The 7,029-nt window shown below is 47.4% G+C and overlaps 1 long non-coding RNA gene across 5 annotated transcripts; it reads left to right on the top strand.

The window, feature by feature from the left end:
* The first annotated feature begins 608 nt into the window (after window positions 1-608).
* LOC138985416 (uncharacterized) lies at window positions 609-6,806 on the top strand. Of its 5 annotated transcripts, XR_011462478.1 has the most exons (6): window positions 609-747; window positions 3,744-3,812; window positions 4,454-4,610; window positions 4,975-5,096; window positions 5,187-5,357; window positions 5,846-6,806. It is a non-coding gene; the product is annotated as an uncharacterized lncRNA (long non-coding RNA). The 5 variants fall into 5 exon arrangements; XR_011462476.1 differs by having other exon boundaries at window positions 5,173-6,806; XR_011462474.1 differs by having other exon boundaries at window positions 5,187-6,806.
* Window positions 6,807-7,029: the final 223 nt, after the last annotated feature.

Genomic DNA, 7,029 nt, shown 5'->3' on the forward strand with positions numbered 1-7,029 from the left:
AACATGTATGCGTTTCTATAAACAGCAGTGTTTCTTTCAGTGATTCTGTGGGATTTCTAAAATGTGCATCTATTTAGTCTAAGATGAAATACTGGTTATAGGATGAAAAAAAAATTAAACATGCATTCCTCAGGGCCCCGAGCCCCAACCACAGACTGAACTCCCCAAAAGAGTCATTAAATCACAATGTATGCTTAAAATAACAGATTTGAAAGAAAAAACGTTCCAAGACATTAAACTTCAAAATGATCTCTGACTGTAATCCCTTCTGCTTTTTGGGTCTGGACAGCATTTGCCCCCCTCCCCCCAAAACATCAAGGGGGAGACCGGCCGGGCTCCTGGGAGGGGACGCACTTGGCCTGCTGAGTGAGAACATGGCATCTGGGCTCTGGGTGTCCCGGGGGATGCAATGTTCCAAACTAATGGCGTGTGTGTGGACATCAGTCGGGAACCAGCTTCAAAGCCCTTGGTGGTTTAGTTGCTCAATCGTATCCGACTCTTTGTGACCCATGGATTGTAGCCCACCAATCTCCTCTGTCCATGGGATTCTCCAGGCAAGAATACTGGAGTGGGTTGCCATTTCCTTCTCCAGGGGATCTTCCTGATTCAGGGATTGAACCCCAGTCTCCTGCATTGCAGGCAGATTCTTTACCAACTGAGCTACCAGGGAAGCTCATAGATAACTTTTTTCTCCTGAAGATTCTGAGAAAGTGGAGCGGTGGATATAAGCAAGATTCCCCTGGGCTGGTGAGTAGGAAATTCTCTGAGGAATCAGGAGGGAAATCTCAGGTGTCTTTCTTCAAGGGGCAGCCTGGTCCTTGAGGCAGGGTTCTCAGATCTGGGAACGGACACGAGTTTCCTGTCAAAGTCCCTGGGAGGCTTTGCCTCCACCCCTTGGAGAGATGGGGGGCATCTGGCCTTCACCATCTGCTCCCCAAGAACCTCTGCCCCAGAGAAAGGCAAACTGGGGCAGCCACACTAGCCATGCAGGAGCAGAGAGGTGTGGGCACGGAAAGTGTGCCCAACTCCAGAATCCACATCTCTATCCTAACCGCTGATGGAGCAGACCCAGAAGGTCAGATACGTTTCCACGACCTTACAGTAAAAGCACGATGTTCGAGAACAGTTGCTTTCTGACTTTCATCAGCAGCCAGGTTCTTACAGTCTATCAGAGGAAGTCCACAGCCAGGGTGGGAGCGAGTGTGAACGAGATACCGGGGGAGGGGGCATCATCCCCTCTGTTCCAGGTCAAGCCCAAGGGCAGGGCGGGACCCTGGATGGGGAAAGAACTAGAAGCCATGTCTTAAAAGGAATATTTCAAGCACTAAATGTTTACTGGAGACAAAACACAGAGCGTAGATGACAGGGTTTCCTCCACATGTTTGAAGCACCATTGTCTGGAGGAGGAAGGAGCTTTGTTTTGTTTGGCTCCAGAGGATAGAATTAGAACAGATAGGAAGAGGTTGTAAGGATCCAGACTTTGCATCAATAGCAAAGAACATTCTAACAGAGCTGTTTAGACAGAGAGTGGTCATTCTCCAGGGAGCGAGGGGCTCTGTCTTTGAACCTGTTCAGGAAGGGCTGTGAAAGCACCTGTCAGGGATGCTGGTGGAGGTGCCTCTGATTTGGGAGGGGCGACCGGGCTACTTGGGGGTTCCTTGTAAGAGGGGAGTTCTCCATGCAGAGCCCTGGCCGCTCTCCCTGCTGGTGCTCCAGGGGAGAACAGGGGCTTGATGCCTCATTGCGTCTGCAGGATGAGCTGTTTCTGAGTTGGCAAGTGGGGATACTGTAAACATTCTCCTACTCTGCTCCATGTTTGTACAAACAAATGTGTTTTTGCTGAAACTAATGTAAATACGTGCTTACTAACGAATGCACTCACCCAAGCACTGATGAGCCAACAGACCTCTCTTTTCAACCCAAATAGCTTAGCCCAGTTGTTTTATACATTAACCAATTAAAAAAACAGAGTCCACATTTGTCTTCCTTCTTAGCTACAGAAATTACTGGTAACAAATCTAAAGTCGCAGAAGCTTCCAGGGAAGCAGGGAGGTAGAGGTGGATGGAAGCGGAAACATGTGGGCACACAGCTGAGATGGAGCCCCAGTGTTTTGTGGGAAACTCCCACAGGGTCCAACCCCACTGCAGGAATGTGACCGCTGGTCACCCGTCCCTCTAAGAAGAACAAGCAGAAGGCTGGGTCCTTGTTAAGCTAATGGACACTCTAGTCATTGTGGAGCCAAGAGTGGTTTACCCAATGATACCCCAGTCTACAAAAGAAAACAGTAAAAGACCAATACACCAGAAGTATCCACACCTCAGGGCCATCCTACAGGGATTTAAAAATGAGCAATAATTTAAACTTCACATCACCAACAGCAGCAGAAGGATACGGGCCGTGGTTTGTGGCCCATGGTGATGGCATAATCCACAGGCTACAAGTGACCATCTCAGTGCAGCCACAGAGACCGCTCAGCGAGGACACACAGTGGCCATGGTGACTCCATCAGAGACTGCTTGTTGCGTGAGCATTTCAGGATTTCATCCAACAACCACTTCCTACTGAATTGAGTCTCATTCCTACAGAATGAGACTCCAGAGTCCTGGAGAAAAGCGGAAATTTGAAATGGGAAGTTGTAGTAAGAACAGGCTGATGAACCTGGCAGATCTTTTCTAAAGAGAAGTTCAGTCATTTTCCTCAGACATTTTACAGCAGTTCCTGATGACGTGGTCTTGCCAAAACCATCACTGCTCATCACAAGGGTTTCCCGGTAAATCACATTCACGCATCCTCTACCACTGCCGGGTGTTTGGGGGCCATGTTTCAGGAGGTGAGTGAGAATGGCTTAGTGTGATGTTCAGATAGAAATCGACAGAGCAGGCTTGCTTGTGGACTTGGTGTGGGAGAGGGTATGTATTATATACACTGGTTTAGAAAGAACTCTTGCCTGTAAGTCAGTGAACGTGGATCCAAGCTCAGTTCAATTCAGTTGCTCAGTCGTGTCCGACTCTTTGAGACCCCATGAACTGCAGCAGGCCAGGCCTCCCTGTCCATCACCAGCTCCTGGAGTTCACTCAGACTCACGTCCATCGAGTCAGTGATGCCATCCAGCCATCTCATCCTCTGTCGTCCCCTTCTCCTCCTGCCCCCAATCCCTCCCAGCATCAGAGTCTTTTCCAATCAGTCAACTCTTTGCATGAGGTGGCCAAAGTACTGGAGTTTCAGCTTTAGCATCATTCCTTCCAAAGAAACCCCAGGGCTGATCTCCTTCAGAATGGACTGGTTGGATGTCCTTGCAGTCCAAGGGATTCTCAAGAGTCTTCTCCAACACCACAGTTCAAAAGCATCAATTCTTCGGCGCTCAGCCTTCTTCACGGTCCAACTCTCACATCATACATGACCACTGGAAAAACCATAGCCTTGACTAGATGGACCTTTGTTGGCAAAGTAATGTCTCTGCTTTTGAATATGCTATCTAGGTTGGTCATAACTTTCCTTCCAAGGAGTAAGCGTCTTTTAATATCATGGCTGCAGTCACCATCTGCAGTGATTTTGGAGCCCAAAAAAATAAAGTCTGACACTGTTTCCACTGTTTCCCCATCTATTTCCCATGAAGTGATGGGACCAGATGCCATGATCTTCATTTTCTGAATGTTGAGCTTTAAGCCAACTTTTTCACTCTCCACTTTCACTTTCACCAATTCACTGGGCAACCTAATTAAATTCCACATCTGTTCACCAGAGGGGAACCCCCGGCTGCCTGCACCTGCAGACCAGTGTGGACCTATCCAATGTGAACTCAGAAGCACAGGTGAGATTTTGTGGGTAGTGGGGAGAGTGTGGACCCACGTAACCTGGGTTGGAATCCTGCCACTCGCCACTTAGTCACTCAGGCTTTAGTTAAAGTCCCCAAGACTCAGGTTTCTCAGTTCAAAAATCCCTAATTTTAGGGCAGGGTTCAGCTTTGAATAAAGTTCTGTTTAACTGCTCCCAGGGGAGGGACTTGAGAAGAGGAAGTTCTGAACAACCGTCTCTCTTGGCCGACCCTCACGAAGCACTTCGTGCTTTGCAGACATTGTGCGGAGTGACTTCCCGTGTTCTGTCATTTCAGCTTCAGGACAACCTCGTGAGCAGTATTAACCCCACATCCATAGGGCAGGTGAGCATTAGAAGAGTTCCATGACTCACTTAATGCAACATTATTTCCATTTTTAAGGAACCAGAGATTCATTCACTTCAGTTACTCAGGGAGCTGGCTGGTGTCTGACAGTTTCCCTGGCTCTTTTTGGGGAAATAGCATCACAGCTAGCATATTAACCACCAAAGATAAGAGTGTCTTATGACTGTAGACTTTTTCCTCCCTTTTTTTGGGGGCTCAAAATGCTATTATCCAGACTGATTACCTGCCTTTGTTACGAGACCCAGCTCAGAATGATTTTATTTTATACACAGATCTCAACACCATTAAGACTTGCCAGTATTTTGGGCCTTTGATAGAACCTGCTTTAGAGTCTGAACACTTCTCCACATGGGAAGTCTGGCCGATGGAAGTCCAGCTGGACGAGCAGAAGCCTTCGCAGGGCCCTTTGTCCATCCTCTCAGATCCCACGTGAGTGTTTCCTTTGTGAGATGCTCTCAGTGGCTCCTCCCCGGAGAGCATCCTGTCCATGCTTCCCTACCTGTGGCTCTCTGACACCTTAGAGTCAGACATGCACCTTCTCTCTGGGCAGCGGGATGCTCCTGGCCGGGGAGGCGTGGGGGTGGGGGAGTGGTGCGGGGCTCACCCTTGCCTGAGTTCCCCCGGGCCGGGGAGGGGGGCGGGGCTCACCCTCGCCTGCGTCCCCTGCATGTGTTACATCTCTGGGTGTGTGTCCCTGAGAGTCTGACACAGGCCGCGTGCATCTGCCTTCCGGGTGCCTGTTCTCGGCCACGCTTAAGTTGCAGCATTTGCCTCCATGTGCCATGCCCCTCAGACCACCGTTTATCATCTCATCTCTTTCCCACGGTCGACTTCTCGTCCTTTCCACGTTAAGTGGCATCTCAGCACGATTCCAAGTGAGGTTGGATGTCGGCTTCAGAAATACCATTGCTGAGGGTGAGTATGGTCCCTTCATTTTCCAGCTGGAGACTTGAGTCTCAGAGAGGTTAAGTGATTACTCCCGGTCACACAGCTCCTAAATTGCAGACCCAGAGTAAGCCCTTGTTGGGGAATGAGGAAGACCTGAGCAAGTCGAAACTCACCATCTTGTATCCTGCTCCTTCAGAAGGTTCCCCAAACTCAAGTGGAGCCTCAACAGATCACCAATTTTCCTCTGCTTCTCCTTCCTAGACCTGAGGGCTGCCAGCTGCTGGGAAGGTATATGGATTCATCATTTGCTGTGGGGCTGTTCCTGCACATTGCTCTACGTGTGGGTGGTGGTCCATGTTCTTTGTCTGCCTTCCTTGTTGCACGGAGGGTCTGCTCTCTCTTCTAGCATCTCGATGATCCCTGTAGCACCTGTCCCCACCCCCCGCCACATTTCTCTTGTGTGTGTGCGTGCTAAGTCACTTCAGTTGCGTCCAACTCTTTGAGACCCCATGGATTGTAGCCTGCCAGGCTCCTCTGTCCATGGAATTCTCCAGGCAAGAATACTGGAGTGGGTTGACATTCCCTTCTCCAGGGAATCTTCCCAACCTAGGGATCAAACCCGGGTCTCTTACATCTCTTGTATTGGCAAGCAGGTTCTTTACCACTAGCACCACCTGGGAAAACCCATGTTTCTCTAAGGGGGACGGATTCTGCTTTGGCTGCTGTAAGAAAAACCACAGGCTGGGCAGCTTAAACAGCAACCAATTATTTCTCAGGGTTTTGAAGGCTGGGAGTCCAAGATCAAGGTGCCAGCAGATTGCATATCATAGACAGAAGGGGAAAGCTCCCCTGTTTATTTTCTCAAGGTCACCAGTCCCATCATGAGACCTCCCCGCACCAAGGTCTAACTACCTCCCAAAGGTAATTACCTCTCAATTAATTTTAATTACCTCCAAAAAACCATCCCATGGGGTCAGAGTTCCAGCATTCGAATTTGGGAGACACAAGCCCATGGTCACAATGGATCCCAAGGCTGCACACTGTGCCCTCAGCAGGGGCAGCTCCAAGCAGGCATGTCTGTGGAGTGCTGGAGGGTTTGAGGTTGGCTGTGATGGAGGGTTTACACCATGGAGACCAGCAAATTCCATAAAGCAGGCCTTTCTTCTCTTTGAGAGATGGTCACCAGTAGACCCTTAATTGGGCTACTTAATCATCTTTTCTCCCATGACCTGTTCTGCTACTTTATCATATATTAAGTTCCCCTACTTTATCATATATTAAGTTCCCCAAATACAAGGATCTGTGTCTGAGCTCTCTATGCCATTCTGTTGGCCTATTTCTGTTCTTCGATGAGTGACATACAGTTTTTAAAATGTGCCTGTGTAGCATATCTTAATAGCTCATGGAACACAATTCCACTCTTCTTTTTCAAAGTTGACTTAACTTTTCATTGACAATTAGACATTAGAACATTATGCCACATATATTTCAGAGCCAGTTCACCAAATACATTAAAATACATCTCTGACATTTGATTGAGGTTGTTTTAAAATTATAGAACAGTGTTGGGAGAATTAATTTGTCAAAAATTTGTCATTCTATCCAAGAACATGATTAATTCTCCATTTACTTAAAGTCTGTTTTACAAAATTTCATTAAATTGTAACATTTTCTCATTTTCTAAGGAGATTTTATTCAAAATTTGTTAGTTTCTGATGCTGCACAGATATTGTTACAATTGTGAATGACAGCTTAGTACTTCTTTTTTTCTGTTTTTTAGCTCAAAGAATGCCGTTGAGTTTTAAAATTTGATTTTTGGTAAACTCTCATTGTTTCTGTTGGATATTTTGAATTTTCTATGATCACAGTGTCTGAAAATAATGATATATTTATCTCTCCCCTTTTAACTACACTGCTGTTCTTTCTCTCTCTTTCTTTCTAATAATGGTTACTACCTACA

This window comes from Bos mutus, chromosome 24, assembly GCF_027580195.1.
Source record: "Bos mutus isolate GX-2022 chromosome 24, NWIPB_WYAK_1.1, whole genome shotgun sequence".
NCBI classification, from domain to species: Eukaryota; Metazoa; Chordata; class Mammalia; order Artiodactyla; family Bovidae; genus Bos; species Bos mutus.